This window comes from Hyperoodon ampullatus (genome assembly GCF_949752795.1).
Source record: "Hyperoodon ampullatus genome assembly, chromosome: 8".
NCBI lineage: Eukaryota > Metazoa > Chordata > Mammalia > Artiodactyla > Ziphiidae > Hyperoodon > Hyperoodon ampullatus.
This window is the reverse complement of record NC_136921.1, coordinates 66,284,957-66,307,363: the sequence shown is the minus strand read 5'-3', so window position 1 is coordinate 66,307,363 and position 22,407 is coordinate 66,284,957. Positions and strand designations below refer to the sequence as shown.

At 44.5% G+C, this 22,407-nt stretch overlaps 1 protein-coding gene across 1 annotated transcript in view; it reads right to left on the bottom strand.

The window, feature by feature from the left end:
• Positions 1 to 1,474: 1,474 nt before the first annotated feature.
• Positions 1,475 to 22,407, bottom strand: part of KIF5C (kinesin family member 5C) — a gene marked incomplete at its 5' end in the record, with an annotated part of 177,576 nt that continues 156,643 nt past the window's right edge. The window contains one exon of the mRNA XM_079710017.1: positions 1,475 to 1,514. The remainder of the gene's footprint in view (positions 1,515 to 22,407) is intronic.

Below are 22,407 nucleotides of genomic sequence, written 5' to 3'. Positions count from 1 at the left end.
CACCAAATGCCAAAGGGAAAGTAAAAATCCCATGGCTCAGGATGCATTTGTCAAGTGAGCCCACATATTTTCATCTGATGTGTCACCCAAGAGATACCTCCCACTCCTGTTCAATTTATTATGTACATGAGACAAATCACAAGATATAACCTGTCACAAAGGCTAGAATTAAACCTGCAAATACACACGTCACCGGTAATTGCCTCGGCAGATTATAGCTTCTATTCCACATTCTACTACAGTTGCTCTAGCTCTGTAGTACTTCCAAGGCATAGCCCGAGCACCATTCAGAGCTCAACAGAACAGGAAACCTCGGGAAAGGCTCACAGGAACCCGGGGAACAGTGGGGGTTAGTGCAGACCTACTGCACTGCAGAGCTGCTTGTCCTGGAACCTATAGGGTCACTTCTCAGTGATACTGAAATGTGCTTTGTCATCAGGTCCTTTCAAAGGACTGCTTTCCCATCTTAAATAAACAGGCTTCAGCCTAAATATTCATCCACGGTGTTTGAAGTTTTACTACCTAAGTCACCTTTAACAGTCTGATATTTGGTAACTGCCTCTTCCAAGTTCTTTGGAGAATAACAAATTCAAGGAGATGGATACGACATCATAAAAGCACATCATTTGCAGTGTCCTCAATTCCACTTCTAAAATCTTTATTTGGCATCCATCTTTCCACTTTTAATTGATGAAGGCAGTTTACTGTCTGACTCCCATGCAACATTAACCAAACCAAGAACGAGAATGAGGGTGTTTTACATACACAAGGCCGTGCGTGGCCACAGGATTTCAGTGACCTGAGGTAGAGAAGTCTCCTTGCTAAGAGAGCAGATAAAAATAATCCTGTGTCCCACCATTTGTTATTCTCCAACAGCTTCACACTCTGGCATCCTCTCACAAGATCTCAGACCTGTACATTAATAATAATAATCAGTAAGCTAAACAGGAATACAAACACCTCAACACTTCTCAAAAGATGCCAATAACCTTTCAATATATGCAGAGGTCCAAGGCATTAGTTGAAGAATGCCAATGAGCTAAAACATATTATTAGAAGTGCCTTTCCTGGACAAGAGAAATTCAGAAATTCAGCTAATACACTGGTCTATTGCACCTTAACTCGATCCTACTTTTTAAAAAGTTAAGACACTTATTGACATAGGTGGTTGTCTTTTCAGTGCTGAAGGAACAAATGTCAGGTTTTCTTGGGTCCTCAATGAAGGAAAAATTTAAATACAGATATTCAAGCAAAGTAAAAGACAGAAAGGTCACGGTTGACCTTGCTCAGGCTTTGAATTCAAGCAGCTGCTCACCGAAATGAACTCCTTCAAGGCCAGAAAATGGCCCATCCTCACAATGGCATTGAGGCCTTCAAGGAGAGTGCCTTTAAGATGACTCTAAGAAAAAACAGACCAGCCAAAGTTTAATTCAATTTTATTTTCCACTTTTAGTATTTTTCAAATTATACAACATGCAGTCCGCCAGAGTATCCATACATCTTCATTTTAGAACCTAGAAGATAACCAAAATTTTCCATGGGCCAGGGAAGGGTTACTCCAGATCGTTTGTTACATGTACTATATTACAGCATCGTTACTTGATATAAATTGCCCTTCTCCCCCTCACACCACCAAAACAAGTTAGTCCACAATTTTTTTTTAATGAAAGCTACTGTACAGATACACAAAGCCCAGAGAACATACATCTGCAGTACACACGACATACTTTACAAGCTAGACATGTATAATTCTACAGAGTGCCCTATTCCCCTTATGTCTGCACACGGTGAAAAGTATTTTAAACGGATGGACAATTTGTAAATGTGTAAGCAGACTTCACGGACCGGTACTGCCTTCGGCTGTTCCCTGACCCTTATTCAATACTTTCTAAAAAGTCTAAACTGTTATTGTTCAATGAAGGCATTTTAGACTGTGATGGTGCCTTTAGCTTGCTCACAATATGCGGGTGAGACAATCTATAAGTGAAATCCTCCGGGTCCCCCACCTCCTGCCCCCTGCCAACAAACAACTTCCCTAATGTGTCATAAAGCCAGAGTCTAAATGTTTTCCATCCTGCTTAAAAAATACACTTCAAAGAGGGGACTGTTAAGAATTTTTATTTGCTTTTGGCTATTCCTCTAGGAAAGGAGAGGTAATAATCCCCTCATGAGTCTTGCTGATGGCTTAGTCTGGCTTTGGACAGGAATATCATGCCCTCATGTGAAGGTAGGGCTTCCAAAAACTCTCTAGATGCTACATTCTAGACAGACATTTTTATTTCTTCACTTATCCCAATATTTCTACGAATTCTAATTTTCTTAATCATATGATACTATTTCCTTTAAAAGTCTTAATCCACACTTATTTTTCTCCCTACTACCTGCCATTCCACATGGCAAACTGTAAAACATTGGAAGAGATGATGCATTTAAACAGAATTCTCCAGTTATTGACCAAAACACACTTGGCATTAATATATTTTAGTCTCTGACCATAAATGTTGATATAGCAAACAGCATTCCTCTAATTTAACAATCCACCATCCTGCAGGGAGACATTATTTTTAGAAATCATCTGGTTATTCCCTTTTAGCATCAAAGAGTAAACTTTCAAGGAGTAGCATGAAATATAAAATTATTCAGAGAAGAGAAACACACACATGCAAGCACACACACACTAGCAAAAAGCAGCATACAACCAAAAATATAATCATAGGCTCAGCCATTCACAAATGTGGTTTTTACACCTGGAGTACAAATGTAAAGGAACAATAGCCTAAAAAAAGTGAAAATTGCATAAATGTGGCTTTTAACAAAAGAGGCCTACAGAATATGTGGTCCTGATATTACTTTTTTTTTTTTTTTTTTTTTTTTTTTGCGGTATGTGGGCCTCTCACTGTTGTGGCCTCTCCTGCTGCGGAGCACAGGCTCCGGACGCACAGGCCCAGCGGCCATGGCTCACGGGCCCAGCCGCTCCGCGGCATGTGGGATCTTCCCAGACTGGGGCACGAACCCGTTTCCCCTGCATCGGCAGGCGGACTCTCAACCACTGCGCCACCAGGGAAGCCCCTGATATTACCTTATTAAACAAAGAAATATTAGGGATCCATTTGAATATACTGTATAATCCATTCCCATGATCTGCCTACCTTTTAGTCACAGTGTAGGAAAATTAGTTTAGAGGTCCTATAAAGATTGAAGCTAGGTGAACTGACTGGCTGATCAGCAACTAGCAGAATTATCTTTAAGAAACATCAAAGCCAACTTTCTCTGTGAATAAAAGTAAACTGAATTTTGTGAGTCCTTCATAGAGATCAAGAAATATGGAACTACAAGTGAATGTTTCTTTTTGAAACATGAAAGGGCCAAACACTTCTTTAGAATTAGAAAAGGGGTGCCCAGGGAAAACTTACTTCGGAAAAAATCTAAAATAATCTGTTAACAAGAGAGCCCAAAGGAAAGAGCTCCTAACCTTTGTTCAATTTCCAACTATGCAGTTACACAGTTGTATAACAGATAGCAGTGGTATGACAATTTATTATTTGGCGATCTTCTCAAAGGCCGGTTTTAACTTCTAAAATAGGAGGCAAACATCTTAACAGCAAGGTTATAATCTGTGGCATATGTTATTACCTGATAAGGTTTGCAAAGCCTGCCCTACAAGGATCCTTCTGTCAGACGGCAAATAGCATTGGAGCAGTTATGTTGGGCGAGCACTAGCAACAATGTAAAAAAAAAAATCAAACAGAATTTTTAAAACGTAAATGAATGCAAAATTGTCATTTTTACTAAATAAATACGTCAGTAGAATTCGTCCTCTTCTCTCTACTTACTAGCTGCCCCCCCCCAAAAAAATCCACACATAAACAAAGTGCAACATTTAACAAATAAATTAAGTCAAAGCAGCTTTGCTTGGTTAGGGAAATTTTATACAAGAAAAGTCTAGAAGTCAATTCAGTCTGTAGTGCTTTATCCACAGACACACAGACACACAGACACACAGACACAGACACACACACACACACACACACACACTTGAACTATCTTTCACCCACCAGCAATGAGAAAACGCAACGTCTCTTCTGGCAAAATTTCATTCGTGGTGACAGCAGCAGGGACAGTACCAGCTCACTCATCCTGGGCTGACACAACCATAGGATGGGTGCTTTCACTGAGACTGGTTTGGTTATCATTGACTTAACCCTCAAATTTATCAAAACAAGTAGTTAACCCTCAAATTTATCAAAACAAGTAGCAGCACACCAGACTAACTTAATTGAATCCTTGTCAGTTTCCCTGAAAACTTTACTACTTGGAATTCGATCATTTTAATATGTACAACTGGAAATAAGAGTTGATTCAGCTTTAGATTCATGTATTTGAATAAAACAATAGCCGAATGTAAAAAATCCATCCACACTGATTTCTTCTAATTCTGCCTAAGAGGAAACCTATCTATTTGATGCCAAGGAGAGAACTCAACTAAATGGTCGGCAAGGATGGGTTAATATAACAAATTATTCATGGCAACTTATTCATAGGCACAAAAATATGTCAATTGCTTTCCCCCTAGGGCTTCCTTTTTCAACTGCTGGAATGATCCTGGATTTTGTCAGCAATACCCCCACCAGGCTCAAGATGGTTCCGTAGAGAAAGAGGCCATCCCTGATGCAAGCTCCAGTAGGATGAGGGAAGAGGAAGCAAGGAGGGGGGCAGCCGCACTTCCACTCATCCAACTTTGCAGCATTTTCAACACTTCTGAAGGAATGATGTTCTACCTGGGCTGGCTGAGACTAGTCACTGCAGGTTCAATAGCAAGCAGCTCAGAGGTGAATGCTATGACTTTTCGCATTTACACAGATGTGTCTGAGTGAACAATTTCTACATTGCTACTGTCATTGTTTTTCTGCCTCGAAGAAATTTGCTTTGCATTTTAACGGGTGCCATACTAAAAGGTGTATTTTACAGATCCAAAGATGCAACCAGGATATTCAAAATACGTCTTTGGGGTGACTTGTTTTGGAAAAGCGTCCAGAATGAAAATTTTGAGCCCTATAGCAGCACTTTTGTGTTCCCTAAAAATATAAAGTAATGTGTTTATTTTACAGGAAACCAGACAGTTGCGGCGGCGAAGCAGAAGCTGCTGCCTCCACGGCACTTGGTTGTTCCCCTCCAGGGAATGGTATTTGCTGGGACGTGGCTGCAGAGAAGGAGTCTCCAAGGACCACCCAGGGACCACCCAATGCCCCAAGCCCAGGGCCACAGCAACAGATCCCAGGAGTAAGTGGACCTTCTGTAATTGCCCCCTTCAGATTTCTCGGGAAGAGAAAAGTCCAAGCACACATCTGTACACAGAAACTCTACACAGCTCAAATATCTGAAACTGGTGTACTGCAGATGGCTGGGGTGAGCAAGTATAAAAGAAAATGGAAATTGTGTAGGTGGGAAAAAAAGTAAAGGAATTGGTGATTAATGTAGTCCTTGACATGCTACGTGGAGAGTCATATCTGTTGAAAGAGAACCAAAGAGAGAACACAGGAGTTAGAGAACACAATGGAAATTCACTCCTCAGGAAGAAAAACAAAAAAACCTTTTAATTTTAGATATTTAGACCAGAGCTGTCCCAATAGAAATACCATATGAGCCACGCATTTAATTTTTTTTTTTTTTTTTTTTTTTTTTTTTTTTTTTTTTTTTTTTTTTTTTTTTTTTTTTTTTTTTTTGTGGTACGCGGGCCTCTCACTGCTGTGGCCTCTCCCGTTGCGGAGCACAGGCTCCGGATGCACAGGCTCAGCAGCCATGGCTCACGGGCCCAGCCGCTCCGCGGCATATGGGATCCTCCCAGACCGGGGCACGAACCCGTATCCCCTGCATCGGCAGGCGGACTCTCAACCACTGCGCCACCAGGGAGGCCCCACGCATTTAATTTTAAATGTTCAAGTGGCCACATTAAGCAGTGAAAAGCAACGGGTAAGATTAACTTGAATAATACATTTTATTTAACCCAATATACTCAATATTATCATTTCAACATGTAATCAAGTAGTAGAGATTGAGATATTTTCCATTACAATATTACTACTAAGATAGTTCACAGTCTTTTTTCCCCACAGTGTTTGCCATCTGGTGTGTATTTTGCATTTTGCACACATCTCAGTGTAGACTTGGCCACATTTCAAGTGTTCAGTAGTCACTGTGGCTAGTGGCTAGCCTACTGGACAGTACAGCCTCCTATTTACTGCTTTTGCTCTAAGTATTTAGCCCTGACAACTGTCTCTTCCCAAAGCCATGCCTACTGAAACTATAGATATTTGGAGAAACGTAACACATTTTCTCATTCCTCCAGGGAACCCAAACATCATTTCTCACTTGCCAGCACTTTAAGATACCCAGGCAGGTCAGACACACCCCCTTAGCCAGGCTCTCTCAAGAAGGAGGCTCCCAGTCCTGAAAGGTGTGTTCCACCTCCCCAGCGTGATGACGTTACTCAGTAGGGCGCCCCCTATGATTTCACTCCACGTCCCACCAGATGTTCACCTGATCACCATCAAGTCTCCAGGATGAAAGGCGACTAGTCCTGACTCAGAGGCCAGCCCTTTATCAGCCTTTGGACCAACTCTAATGAACTCAACTTTCAGGAAGAAATGTAAAGGCTCAACTTCCTCACATCAGCTGGAAGCCCTGGGTCTGTCTGTGATCCTGCCTGTGGGTTATGTGCAGAGCTCACGGTGCTTCTGGGGTGGGGAGTGGGTGACAAGAGAGCTAGGTGGAGGCTCATCCTTGAGAAACACATGGGGACTGCCAGGCACAGGAAATGTGACAGACACGAAGAAAGACCCACCTGCTCTTCTGATTTTAAAAAGAACTCCGTACAGAGATATAACAGAATACTACTCAGCCACAAACAAGAATGAAATTTTGCCATTTGCAACAACATGGATGGACTTGGAGGACATTATGCTAAGTGAAACAGTTCAGGCAGAGAAAGACAGATACTGTATGCTACCACTTATATGTGGAATCTAAAAAGATAAAACAAACAAGTGAATATAACAAAAAAGAAACACGCTCATGGATATAGAGAACAAACTAGTGGTTATCAATGGCGGGGGAGGGAAGGGGAGAGGGACAAGACAGGGGTAGGGGATTAAGAGGTACAAACTACTATGTATAAAGTAAATAAGCTACAAGGATATACTGCACAGCACAGGGAATACAGCCAATATTTTATAAGAACAATAAATGGAGTATAATCTAGAACATTTTAAAATAACTATGTTGTACACCTGAAACTAATATAATATTGTAAATCAACTACACCTCAATAAAGAAAAGAACTCCAACTCAACACCTCATGCTGTTTTTGCCCCTAGAAGGCTTACATTCAAATTTAGTGCTTGACTGTGGTTCCTGCTACAGTGCTCTCTCCCTCTCTAATTTTTTTTTGGCTTCACTCTCCTGATTTATGTGTTATAATACTGTAAGCAATCTCACATATGTTTGTATAAATAAGCAGGATATAAATTATAATAGAAAAATTTCAGAGTGTGGAAAGGGATTTTAAAAGTAGATAAAAGCAAAGTGGATGAGGGAAAAAAAGGAATAAAGAACAAAAATTGAGTAGAAAAAAAAGAGAACACATTCCTTTTTAGAATACTACCTCTTCATGCAGCTCAATATCAAAAAAACAAACAACCCAATCCAAAAATGGGCAGAAGACCTAAATAGACATTTCTCCAAAGAAGATATCCAGATTGCCAACAAACACATGAAAGAATGCTCAACATCACTAATCATTAGAGAAATGTAAACCAAAACTACAATGAGATACCATCTCACACCGGTCAGAATGGCCATCATCAAAAAATGTACAAACAATAAATGCTGGAGAGGGTGTGGAGAAAAGGGAACTCTCTTGCACTGCTGGTGGGAATGTAAATTGATACAGCCACTATGGAGAACAGTATGGAGGTTCCTTAAAAAACTAAAACTAGAACTACCATATGACCCAGCAATCCCACTACTGGGCATATACCCTGAGAAAACCAGAATTCAGAAACAGTCATGTACCACAATGTTCATTGCAGCTCTATTTACAATAGCCAGGACATGGAAGCAACCTAAGTGTCCATGGATAGATGAATGGATAAAGAAGATGTGGCACATGTATACAATGGAATATTAGTCAGCCATAAAAAGAAACAAAATTGAGTTATTTGTAGTGAGGTGGATGGACCTAGAGTCTGTCATACAGAGTGAAGTAAGTCAGAAAGAGAAAAGCAAATACCGTATGCTAACACATATATATGGAATATAAGAAAAAAAATGGTCATGAAGAACCTAGGGGTAAGACGGGAATAAAGACACAGACCTACTAGAGAATGAACCTGAGGATATAGGGAGGGGGAAGGGTAAACTGTGACAAAGTGAGAGAGTGGCATGGACATATATACACTACCAAATGTAAAATAGATAGCTAGTGGGAAGCAGCCGCATAGCACAGGGATATCAGCTCGGTGCTTTGTGACCACCTAGAGGGGTGGAAGGGAGGGAGACGCAAGAGGGAGGGGATATGGGAACATATGTATAATGCATAACTGATTCACTTTGTTATAAAGCAGAAAGTAACACACCATTGTAAAGCAATTATACTCCAATAAAGATGTTAAAAAATCTAAAAAGAAAAATAAAAAATACTACCTTTTCCCCAACTCAAAAAATACATATTCAGGGAGCTCATCTGATAACTACCATTTCTTGCTCCAATAGTGCAATCACTTGCAATTACAAAGCTGCTCAATTAAAAATGGTAAAGCAACCTTATATTCCTGTCATTTTAAGAAGTTCCAGAGAGAGAGGGAGAGAGAGAGAGACTTGCCTTTGGGAGGAGCCTCTGTACTGTTTAGACTTTCTGGTGAGATTTTGTGATTATTATTAGGACCAGAAATGAAAAACCTAAGACAGCATAGTCACAGTTGTCATTCAAATCCATTTTGAGCTGAAAACCAAGAGGCTCAGGAATGCTTTCTGCATACTCCCTTTGAAATGCCCATTTCACTGTCCTTCCAGGTTCATTTTTCCAAGCACACGATCTCAGAATCACTTATGGGTCACCCAGGTCAGATGAGACAGCCGTCCTACACACCTGGAGGCAGGGAGGTGCGAGTCCCTACCTTAAATTGTAGGGTTATGGCCTGACATGATGACTGCAGCCAACCCATGCTGACAGCCAAGCGCTAGGCACACAGACTCAACAGGGTAGCCTCAACAGCTCCAGCCAACCACAAAGTGACACGATTTCCACAGAAGGCCTTCCATTCAAATCCCCCCTTCCCCCAACGTGTGAGATTCTGCACATTTTAGCTAATAGTTTGGAAGAAACAGAGGGCCACAAAGGGGGCCCAATCTGCTTAGTTTAACCACCTCCAGGAGGGCAAGAGAGAACTGAGATTTTGTGAGGGGCTCTGAAAGGAAAACACCAAGAAAACATCCCTTATTATCTAGAGGTGCTTCTTTTTCATCCTGAGTTAAAGATTTTTACAAACATGTCTGCCACAGCAGTCTTTCCAGCAGGCCCAAGAATGGATTTAACTAGGATATTCTCATCCATCCCCCAACCTTCTGGAAGTTCACCTCCTTTGACAAATTCTGGGGAGAAAATGGATATAACGTATAGAGGTAAATAGGTGAGCCCCTAGAAAAAACATTTCTGACTGTTCCGATCAAATAGACTGACAATCCAGAGAGGCTGGTGCATCTCGAGAACATTTAAAACCCAGTTTTGTTGACCCTCCTTAGATGGTTGACAGGAGCCGCTCACTCTCCCAAAAGCCGGGTACTGAAACCAAGTGACTCGCTCCTGGACTGTCCCTGGGCCTCTGCCCAACTGGAGATGGTAGTGCAGAGTGGCAACGTGTGACTGACTGAGAAGGAAATAAAATCACCTTTCTTTAGAAGGGATGGGGAAGGTTGAAGAAGGAAGCTAATTTTATGTGGGTTTTGCAAGAAGTAATCAGAGATGTTTTCCCCCCAACCTTGGCTTTTGCAATTGCCTGCAGTGGATTTACGCTTAATCCAAACAGTACATAGTTTTATCTTGCCTTTGCCTTTCTACAATTCAATCCCCACATTATAAGAATTACCAACTGTACTGGACATATCATTGCTGAACAGAAGTGGATTTATCTTACGGGGGCATTCATGCAATCTACTGTAGAGAGACAATTTTACTTGCTCTGAATTCATAACTCTGAGAACCATGCCATTAAGGAGAATTAGGTCCAGCAGCAGACTGCGCCGGAAACGAAGTAAGGGTCCCTCTGTGATCCCTCCCTTTGAATTCACAATGCCAGTTTCTACGTCCCATCCCAGGTCCCAGCAGTGCCCGTCTGCAGTCATTTCTTTCCTCTCTTCCTGAGGTCCTGCTTCGTCTACTCCTTTTAGGCCTGTCCCCATGAAACCACCGTAACACTGGAGAATACTTGTCAGGGCCAGATTTTTGCCAGGCATTCTTCTATGACTTTTCACTCTCCTTTCACATTGTCTTGCTTAATTCCCAGCACAAACCTGTGATGAAGGTACTATGATCATAACTTCTCCATGCCACAGTTTTCTTAGCTGTTAAATGGCCAAGAACCTTTTCTGGAGGGAAGAGGTTGGGTTTGCTTCATATACTTGAACTAAAACAACCCACTGCAGCAGACAGAAGGCAGCAGCAGATATGAGAATCCAGTTGTCGTTTATCAAGCTAAATAGTAAAGAGATTTGTGAAACCATAAGAGTGCCATTCTAAGTTTTTTTGTTTTGTAAAATAATTATGTTTCATTAAAAATGGCATTTTTAAAAAAATTAATTAGTTAATTTAGTTTTGGCTGCGTTGGGTCTTCATTGATGCGCGTGGGCTTTCTCTAGTTGTGGCGAGCGGGGGCAACTCTTCGTTGCGGTGCGCGGGCTTCTCGTTGCGGTGGCTTCTCTTGTTGCGGAGCACGGGCTCTAGGCACGCAGGCTTCAGTAGTTGTGGCACGCAGGCTCAGTAGTTGTGGATCGTGGGCTCTAGAGCGCAGGCTCAGTAGTTGTGGCGCATGGGCTTAGTTGCTCCGCAGCATGTGGAATCTTCCCAGACCAGGGCTCAAACCCGTGTCCCCTGTGTTGGCAGGTGGATTCTTAACCACCGTGCCACCAGGGAAGTCCAAAAATAGCATTTGTTAATAGAATTACTATTTTAAATGTTTCAATTTCTAACATAATACCTATTGATAGATACAACCCAGAAATAGAAAAGCTTTTTGACGTTGATACTTTTTAAGAATGTCAAAGGTCCCAAGGTCAGGAACCCTGAGAACTGCTGCAGAGCAGATCAGAGCTCTTAGACCAGGATCCACCACTAGCAAGTTGTTAAGATCATGACAATTCCCTCTGCCTCCATGTAGCATGTTGAGTGAAGCTGGACTCCATCATGACCACACCAGCGATTAGTGAGAGCTTGCTCTGTGCCAGGCACTCAGCTAAGCCCTAAGATACTCATGTATCTAATCCTCACAGCCACCCTATGAGTAGGGGCTATCTGACCACGTTTTACAGAGGAGGACACTGAGGCCCAGAGAAATGAGGTAATTATCCCAGGACATGTCCAAGCTGGGATTCAACCCCAGGAAGTCCAGCTCCAGATCCTGAGCCCACAACCATCCAGCTACCCTGCCTGTAGCAAAGGGTCCCTCTCTGCATGCACATACATGCTACTCATTTAATTGCTAGGATTTTCTAACAGCAGTAGCAAGTTGAACAGCCCAGTGGTTTTGATGCAGACCACATGTGTGGCTTCATGACCTACTGTAAATGAAGCTTTTCGGCTTCAAAGGGCTAAATCCCAAAGCAGCAGCTCTCCCACCCTCCACGTGTGGAGTGAACCCATTTCTGCTGTGGCCAGAAGTCAACCTGTGCGTCTTATGCCGCTATACTTTTTATTTGTGATTAGGGTATCAAGAACAGGAGAAAGGTCAAGATGAACCCCAACAATGGTGCAAGATAGGCTGGATGCAGGAATTCAGGACAGAGAGAAGAGTAATAAGAAGGAAAGACACAAGAGGGAGGGGATACGCGGATATATGTATACATATTGTTGATCCACTTTGTTATACAGCAGCAACTAACACAACATTGTAAAGCAACTATACTCCAATAAAGATGTTTAAAAAAAAAAAGAAAAGAAAAAAAGAAGGAAAGACAGAGTGTGTCAGAAAAGCAAATAGAGTATAAATGAGCAGATGCCATTTTGGGAAGCTCAGCCTGAACCTAAGGATATACCAAGGACCAGCCAGAAACAGCCTTGTTGTTCCAATAGTCAAAAGATTAGAGAGAAAACTCCATTCTGCCTGGGGTGGGTGAGGGAAGCAGTTAAGGGAGAAGGGTGAGGTGGGGCTTCAGAGAAGGTGGAACTTTCTCAATTCAAAGAAAGAAGAGCCAGCAGCACAAGTGGACTTTATGTTTAGGGCTTCAGCTGAGAGTGGTGAATATGAGGAAATGGCCAGGGGCATTTAAAGTCAAGGAAATCTGGGCTTCCCTGGTGGCGCAGTGGTTGAGAGTCCGCCTGCCGAGGCAGGGGACATGGGTTCGTGCCCCGGTCCGGGAAGATCCCACATGCCGCGGAGCGGCTGGCCCCGTGAGCCATGGCCGCTGAGCCTGCGCGTCCAGAGCCTGTGCTCTGCAACGGGAGAGGCCACAACAGTGAGAGGCCCGCATACCGAAAAAAAAAAAAAAAAAAAGAGTAAAGTCAAGGAAATCTGAGGTTTACGTGCGAGGCTAGAAAATACTGGGTTTCCTGTCTTTGATGCACACTTGGAATTTCCCTGTTTGGATGTAGCTTACTGTGAGAAGACTGCTTGCAAAAGAAAGTCATTTGTGCGTTCTGGGCCAAGTATGATAGGCTGAAGATCCTGACAGCAGCAGGCACACAGGCAACATGGGGTCCAGGAATTCAGACGCTCAGGCACAGATGACCATCATGGCAGCAAAAGGAAAGGGTGGTGAAAGCTCATAAATCTTTGTTATGCATGTGCCTCCATCCCACTATTTAAGGAGTTAAAGATATTATTTTGATTAATATATGGGAAAAGAATCTGAAAAAGAATGGATATAGGTATATGTATAACTGAATCACTTTGCTGTGCACCTGAAACTAACACAACCATTGTAAATCAACTCTACTCCAACATAAAATAAAAATTAAATGAAAAAAAACTAAAACACTTCGACATAAACTTAAAAAAAGAAGAAAACAATTAGCAAATATAGTCACAATAAGCTCCTGAAGTAGTAAAACCGGAAAGAGACAGAGCCATCCTACAGTGACTGTTAGTGACCCACGGAATGTCACATAAAACAGGACACAGGGGTCATGACAGACTCCTGGGCTCCTTTGATGGCTTCCTGTAGTTACGTTCACCTGGGTGACCCTGCTATAAACTGCAGAAGTGCTTTTCCAGAGCTCTTTTCTTTATGCCTCAAAACATGAAATCGGGCTTCCCTGGTGGCGCAGCGGTTGAGAGTCTGCCTGCCGATGCAGGGGACACGTATTCGTGCCCCGGTCTGGGAAGATCCCACATGCTGCGGAGCGGCTGGGCCCGTGAGCCATGGCCGCTGAGCCTGCGTGTCCGGAGCCTGTACTCCATAACGGGAGAGGCCACAACAGTGAGAGGCCCGCATACCGCAAAAAAAAAAACATGAAATCACAGTGTTAAAAAAAAATGCTTCTTCAAATGTACTGTAAGAGGCCAGTGAAGTGAGGCCCTTCCAGCTCCGCCACTGTGATTTTGTCTAATATTTTATTAAAGTGTATCAAAACTTTATTAAATAGAATATGATTTCTAGACTTGATATATATGGTTTCTAATAAAAGTACAGTTCTCAAAATATCAGTCTTCATCTATATCAACAAAGCGAAAGGCATCCTCAGTCTTTGGTTCATTTCACAATATTTTCAATTTTATGTTTTTCTTGCCATGAAAATCTGAAGCGTTAACATGTGTGTATTCTAGATTATCTAGTGGACCACCTGTAACCAACTTCAGCACCACACTTGCTTTATGCCAGCACCAAGTTAGCGCTTCTCCTCACAACTTTCATCATCTTCAGGCTAAAGCTGGGCAATGGGAAAATGATGTGTTCCAGCCACAGAAGACAAAATGACTTGAAAGCACGCTGGGACTCTGCAGTGGTTTTTTTTTTTTTTTTTTTTTTTTTTAATAGCAGGTTTTTTTGGAAGATGTTGGGGGTAGGAGTTTATTAATTAATTTATTTATTTTTGCTGTGTTGGGTCTTCGTTTCTTTTTTTTTTTTTTTTTTTTTCTGGTACGCGGGCCTCTCACTGCTGTGGCCTCTCCCGTTGCGGAGCACAGGCTCCGGACGCACAGGCTCAGTGGCCATGGCTCACGGGCCTAGCCGCTCCGCGGTATGTGGGATCCTCCCGGACCGGGGCACGAACCCGTGTCCCCTGCATCGGCAGGCGGACTCCCACTGCGCCACCAGGGAAGCCCGGGTCTTCGTTTCTGTGTAAGGGCTTTCTCTAGTTGTGGCAAGCGGGGGCCACTCTTCATCACGGTGCGCGGGCCTCTCGCTATCGCGGCCTCTCTTGTTGTGGAGCACAGGCTCCAGACGCGCAGGCTCAGTAGTTGTGGCTCACGGGCCTAGTTGCTCCGTGGCATGTGGGATCCTCCCAGACCAGGGCTCGAACCTGTATCCCCTGCATTAGCAGGCAGACTCTCAACCATTGCGCCACCAGGGAAGCCCTCTGCAGTGGTTTTTAACAGAGAAAGAGGGTGAAAGAATTGTCATGTCTTGACACATAAGCCAAACTTGACCAGAAGCAATGCATACCAGAGTCACACTGCACACGCAGCTCTTTATTTTCAGCAAAAGATTGTCATTCGTTAAATTAGTAAAGCTTAGTAAAGGTTGGTGATTTGGATTTTTGACTTTTTAAATCTATTTTCTAAATTTGTTTCAACTTGATAGTTGTGGAAGATCTGTTAAGTTTAGGGAGTGTACACTGTTTTTAATGTGCAAATACTTGAGTATTATAATAAAATAATTTAAATATTTTATAATTATTTTATAATTTAAACTCCAGGAATCTGTGAGAATTTTATTTCCCTAAAAGTACTCGATTTACTACTCAAGTTTGAGAAATAACAGTCTACAGATAGGAAAACGAAGAGAACACAATTCTGCCCCAAAGCCGGTCAGAAAACAGGTTTCAGCAATGGCCCACTGGCGCCATCTGGTGGGCACATTCGAACCAGTGCCCAAGGGCACCGACGTACTCCAGGGCCCTCAGAACCAGGGAGCTGAACACGTATTTAAATGCTGTCTACCTTCAATGTGGGGCCTCAAGTAAGCACTCAGCACTGCCTGAGAGACCTATTTCATGCCTTCTCTCTTCAGCCTGCAACACAGTCTCCCCCTACCCTCTCAGCTGGTAACCTGGCTTCTTACTTGCATGAGAAAACAGGCGCTAAGATGGGATCCATCTTACTGGATGGCTCTACCAGCACCCCCATCTACCAGCCACCAGCATCTGTACTTTCTGCTCTGCCTTCCTGTCACCTTGAGTGCAGTGTTGCCTCTGCTTATGTTCTGGATCACAGCACCTCTCAGAAAGCCAATACTCTCTACTGTAATTCTCCTGTCTCCTAAGTTATCAATTTCCCTTCCCAGCTGGATCATTACCATCAGCGTACAAATAAGCTGTAATGGCTCCTACCTTAAAAAAGAAATGCAAATCCCGTCTTAACCCTACATCCCTCCATTCCTCTGCTCCTTCGAACAAAACTTCAAGCTGCGTGCAGTGGCTGGCTCTATTTCCCCACCCCCATGCTCTCTGGTCCATGCTTCCCCCTCGTGCTGAAGCTGAGGTCACTGCCCTCAGTCTCTGTGGTTATCCTCCTGGAGCTCTGAGCAGCCTTTGGCACAGCTGAGGAGCTCCCCTTAGGAAGCAGGGCTCCACTTCACCTCCCCAAACATCACATTCTTGCCCCCTCAGACCCCTTTACTGGTGCTACCTCCTTTTTCTGACCTTTCCATTGGCCAGTCCCCAGGCCTGTCCTGACTCTCCCTACCCTCTGCCTCTATCCACCTTTCTCCAGATCATCTCCTCCACCCCATGGCCTTAAACACCATCTACGGGCTACAATTCTCTATGATCTCAGCCCTGATCTTTCTCCTGAGCTTATGGGTCCCACTGCCTACTCAACATACCCGCTTGGATGGTGAACTAGGTTGGATTGTCTAAGAGGCATCTCATAATGAACCAAACTCTGTTTTTCCATAAAATCTCTTCATTGCCCAATTTTCCCAGTCATGGCTAAAAGGTACCTGTATTGACCTGGTTGCTAGGGCCCCAGCCTAGGAACCACCTTTGATTCCCACTCAGCCCTCCTTCTCTCCCCTCCACCCTCAGCTCTCCAACACAGGCTGACTCTGACCACTTGCTGCTGCCACCCTGGCTCAGTGTTACTCCCCCCAAAGTGGACACCCGCAATAGCCCCCAAGGGAGCCCCCTGCTCTTACACTCACCCCACCCCCCTCCTTCCTCCAGAGTCCAGCCCAGGCACACCTCTCCTAATCAGGAACTGAGTCCCAGCACTCCTATGCCCAAAGCCCCCACTGGCCCTACACGCCTAGCTTATACTCTGAACTGCTCACCTTGGCCTCAAAGCCCTCATTTATCTGGTCCCATCTCCCTCCCCAACATTCCTAGTTATGATGGTCTCCCCTGTTCTCCAGCCTTATCAGCCTTCCTGTGGTTCCTCAAATATGCCACAGTCTGGACCCACCTTCCAGCGAGTGTCTGTGCCCATGTCATCACGGGGCTGGCATTTCTCATCATTTAGTTCTCAGCTCAAATGTCACCCCCTCTTCTAAATAAGTGTCCCCCATCTCTTTTTCATTAACCTGTTCTTATTTTCTTCAGAACATTTAACACTATTTGCAGTTACCATCTTTATTTGCTGTCTATCTCCCCCCAACAAGCGTGTCAGTACACAAGAACAGAGCCTTCTTTGTCTCTTTACTGTTAAACCAAGTACAGAGCAAGTACAAAATGCCTGATCCCATTTGGCGGATGAAGAAACTGAGGCTAAAAATAATCAAGCAATTTGCCCAATGTCACACAGGAATAGAGCCAAGGACAGGGCTGGAACCCACATTTGGCCAATCCCATATCCCGTGTTGTCAGCTTACTGCACTGTACTGTCCCATGTCCAGCTTTGGGGGTTGAAAAAGATGGGCCCCTCCTCCTGATGCAGCCCACGTCCCCAGATTTGAATGAGATGAGATAAAAGCTGGCAATGTCCTGGGTTCTTTTGATTTCTATATGTTGGCATCTTCGGTTGCTCTGAAACTTTGAGCATAAACCGAAAGACTCATTGTGACTATATTCCTTGAATCCTGAAATGAAGCAGAAAGAAATCCCAAAGGTACCCAGATGCTGCCCAAGTATGAATGTGCCGCTCTGGCTCCAAATGGAGGGCTGGGAAGAGTCAGCAGTTGAGATCATTTCTACAGGACAGACACACTTCAGAACGAGAATCCAAAGAGCAGGAAAGATCATCTCAAAAAACTCTGAATCTCATCTAAGCAATTAATTCCATATTTCTAATTTTTTAATAAGCTTATTTATTTTTTTTTTTTTTTGCGGTACTGGGGCCTCTCACTGTTGTGGCCTCTCCCGCTGCGGAGCACAGGCCCTGGACGCACAGGCTCAGCGGCCATGGCTCAAGGGCCAGCCGCTCCGCGGCATGTGGGATCCTCCCAGACCGGGGCACGAACCTGTGTCCCCTGCATCGGCAGGCGGACTCCCATCCACTGCGCCACCAGGGAAGCCCAATAAGCTTATTTTTTAATAAGCATTTCCTCACTTCCAATTATAATTCCCTACTCCACTGATTATCATCCTTTTTTTTAACCTCCACTGACCAATGCCCAGTTATTTTCATAAAAATAGTCAAATGTTGCTGTTCATAACTTTTGGATAAATAAATGATAGTATCTTTAAAACCCCTTATATCTGGTCATAGCACCAAATAGGATACTTAGACATGGGCCTTCCCTGCTGTGGTTATGATCAATTGCTACAGACTAAAAACTATTTTGTAACAACTATGAGAATTAGAAGAGAATATAAACCAACATTCATGGACCACCCACTGTGTGCCAAGCTTGCAGTGCTAGCCTCTCCTACAGCTGACATTTTCTTGAGCACTTGTTATGTGCCAAGTAGCACAGAAGTATGACCTCATTTAGTCCTCAAATCAATGCCCGTGGCCCAGGGCAAGGATTCTCCCCGTTTCAAAGACAAGGAAACCGACCGTGAGGTTAAGTAACTCGAAGGCAGTGGAAGACCTGACACCTGACCCGGGTCGCTCATCCAAAGTCAGGCCCTTCGACCCTACCACCATCCCGACACTGGGATGGGGCCTGTTTCTTTGGTGACACGAAGTTACAGGAGTCATTTGAATAGACAAGGTGGGTGGTAGAGGTTCCAATTTCAGATAAAATCATCAAAACCACTCATAACACTCTGAGTTAGAGAAAGAAATGAACGGCCATGACAGGTGAGGGTGGTTCCATATGTTGAAGGTCTTCAAAGTCTCACCAGACCTATTGATTTTCGGTCTTCAGAGTGAGAAGGGGATATATGGGTGAGGCCTGGCCAACATCTGGTTGTACGCACCCGCCATAAAACGTGGGTCTGACAGGCCTTTATGGGCATGCACGAGGAGAGGGACTGTCCACTGCACAGTCTCTGACCCCAGAATCCCTGGGCCGGTATAGCCATTAAAAGCTTGCTGGGAGGACCCGGAGGAAGATGGCAGAAGAGTAACACGCGGAGATCACCTTCCTCCCCACAGATACATCAGAAATTCATCGACACGTGGAACAACTCCTACAGAACACCTTCTGAACGCTGACAGAAGACCTCAGACCCCCCAAAAGGCAAGAAACTCCCCACATACCTGGGTAGGGCAAAAGAAAAAAGAATAAACAGAGACAAAAGGATAGGGACGGGACCTGCACCAGTGGGAGGGAGCCGTGAAGGAGGAAAGGTTTCCACACACTAGAAGCCCCTTCGCGGGCGGAGACTGCAGGTGGCGGAGGGGGAAAGCTTCGGAGTAGCGGAGGAGAGCACAGCAACAGGGGTGTGGAGGGCAAAACGGAATCCCGGCACAGAGGATTGGTGCCCTCAGGCACACACCAGCCCGAGAGGCTTGTCTGCTCGGGCGCCGGGGCCGGCGGGGCTGGGAGCTGAGGCTTGGGTATCCGGTTTCAGTCGGAGCGCAGGGAGAGGACTGGGGCTGGCGGCAGGAAGAGAGCCTGAAGGGGTTAGTGCACCACGGTTAGCCCGGAGGGAGTCCGGGGAAAAAGTCTAGAGCTGCCGAAGAGGCAAGAGACTTTTTCTTCCCTTTTGTTTCCTGGTGCGCGAGGAGAGGGCATTAAGAGAGCTACTTAAAGAAGCACCAGAGACGGGCGCGACCCGCGGCTAAAGGCGCGGACCCCGGAGACGGGTGTGGGACGCTGGGGCTGCTGCTGCCGCCGCCACAAGGCCTGTGTGCGAGCGCAGGTCACTGTCCACCCCGCCTTCCGGGGAGCCTGTGCGCCCCGCCACTGCTGGGGTCCCGCGACCCAGGGATGGCTTTCCCGGGAAAGCGCACGGAGCGCCTCGGGCTGGTGCAACGTCATGCCGGCCTCTGCCGCCGCAGGCCCGCCCCACACTGCGCGCCCCTCCCTCCCCTCTGCCTGAGTGAGCCAGAGCCCCCGAATCAGCGGCTCCTTTAAACCCGTCCTGTCTGAGCGAAGAACGGACGCCCTCCGGCGACCTACGCGCAGAGGCGGGGCCAGGTCCAAGGCTGAGACCCGGGAGCTGTGAGAGCAGAGACAGGGAAATCTCTCTGTGCAGCCTCCGAGGCAGCGGATTAAAGCTCCACGGTCCATTTGATGTGCCCTGCGTCTGTGGAGTGCATGAATGGACAGCGAATCATCCCAAATTGAGGAAGTGGACCTTGAGGACAAGATTTAAGACTTTCCCCCCTTTTCCTCTTTTTACAACGAATTATCCCAAATTAAGGAGGTGGACTTAGAGAGCAAGATTTCAGACTTTTCGCCCTTTTCCTCTTTTTACAACGAATTATCCCAAATTAAGGAGGTGGACTTCGAGAGCAAGATTTCAGACTTTTCGCCCTTTTCCTCTTTTTACAACGAATTATCCCAAATTGAGGAGGTGGACTTGGAGAGCAAGATTTTTGATTTTTACCCCTGCTCTCTTTTTGTGAATGTGTATGTGTATCCTTCTGTGTAAGATTTTCTCTGTATAGCTTTGCTTCCACCATATGTCCCAGGGTTCTATCTGTCCGTTTTTTTTCAATAATTACTTTTTAATTTTAATAAAGCTACTATATTTCATACTTTATTCTATTTTACTTTACCTGCTCTTTCTTTTTTTCCTACCTTCCCTTCCTCCCTCCCTCCCTCCGCCCCTCCTTTCCTTCTTTCTCTCTTTCTTTCCTTCCTCCCTCCCTCCCTTCTTCCTTTCACTCTTTTTCTTTCCTTCCTCCCTCCCTCCCTCCCTCCTGTCTTTCTTTCCTTCCTCCCTCCCTCCCACCCTTCTTCCTTTCACTTTCTTCTTCTTTCCTTCCTCCCTCCCTCCCTCCTGTCTTTCTTTCTTTCTTTCTTTCCTTCCTCCCTCCCTCCCTTCTTCCACTCACTCCTTTTTCTTTCATTCCTCCCTCCCTCCTTTCTTTCCATCCTTCCTCCCTCCCTCCCTCCTTTCTTTCTTTCTTCCTTCCTTCCTTTCTTTCCTTCTTCCTTTTTTCTCTCTTTCTTTATTCTACTAATTCTTTCTTTCTACTTTTTCTCCCTTTTATTCTGAGCTGGGTAGATGAAAGGCTCAGTGCAGCCAGGAGTCAGTGCTGTGCCTCTGAAGTGGGAGAGCCAACTTCAGGACACAGGTCCACAAGAGACCTCCCAGCTCCACATAATATCAAGCAGCGAAAATCTCCCAGAGATCTCCATCTCAACACCAGCACCCAGCTTCACTCAACGACCAGCAAGCTACAGTGCTGGTCACCCTATGCCAAGCAACTAGCAAGGCAGAAACACAACCCCATCCATTAGCAGAGAGGCTGCCTAAAAACATAATAAGGCCACAGGTACCCCAAAACACACCACCAGACGTGGACCTGTCCACCAGAAAGACAAAATGCAGCCTCAACCACCAGAACACAGGCATTAGTCCCCCCCCACCAGGAAGCCTACACAATCTACTGAAACAACCTTAGCCACTGGGGACAGACACCAAAAACAACGGGAACTACGAATCTGCAGCCTGCAAGAAGGAGACCCCAAACACAGTAACATAAGCAAAATGAGAAGACAGAAAAACACACAGGAGGTGAAGGAGCAATATAAAAACCTACCAGACCTAACAAATGAAGAGGTAATAGGCAGTCTACCTGAAAAAGAATTCAGAATAATGATAGTAAAGATGATCCAAGATTCTATTTCCAAGATCCAAAATCCTGGAAATAGAATAGACAAAATGCAAGAAACAGTTAACAAGGACCTAGAAGAACTAAAGATGAATCGAGCATCGATTAAAAACACAATAAATGAAATGAAAAATACTCTAGATGGGATCAATAGCAGAATAACTGAGGCAGAAGAACGGATAAGTGAGGTGGAAGATAAAATAGTGGAAATAACTGATGCAGAGCAAAATAAAGAAAAAAGAATGAAAAGAACAGAGGACAGTCTCAGAGACCTCTGGGACAACATTAAACGCACCAACATTCGAATCATAGGGGTTCCAGAAGAAGAAGAGGAAAAGAAAGGGACTGAGAAAATATTTGAAGAGATTATAGTTGAAAACTTCCCTAATATGGGAAAGGAAATAGTTAATCAAGTCCAGGAGGCACAGAGAGTCCCATACAGAATAAATCCAAGGAGAAATACGCCAAGACACATATTAATCAAACTGTCAAAAATTAAACACAAAGAAATCATATTAAAAGCAGCAAGGGAAAAGCAACAAATAACACACAAGGGAATCCCCATCAGGTTAACAGCTGATCTCTCAGCAGAAACTCTACAAGCCAGAAGGGAGTGGCAGGACATAATTAAAGTGATGAAGGAGAGAAACATGCAACCAAGACTACTCTACCCAGCAAGGATCTCATTCAGATTTGATGGAGAAATTAAAACCTTTACAGACAAGCAAAAGCTGAGAGAGTTCAGCACCACCAAACCAGCTTTACAACAAATGCTAAAGGAACTTCTCTAGGCAAGAAACACAACAGAAGGAATATACCTACAATAACAAACCCAAAACAATTAAGGAAATGGGAATAGGAACATACA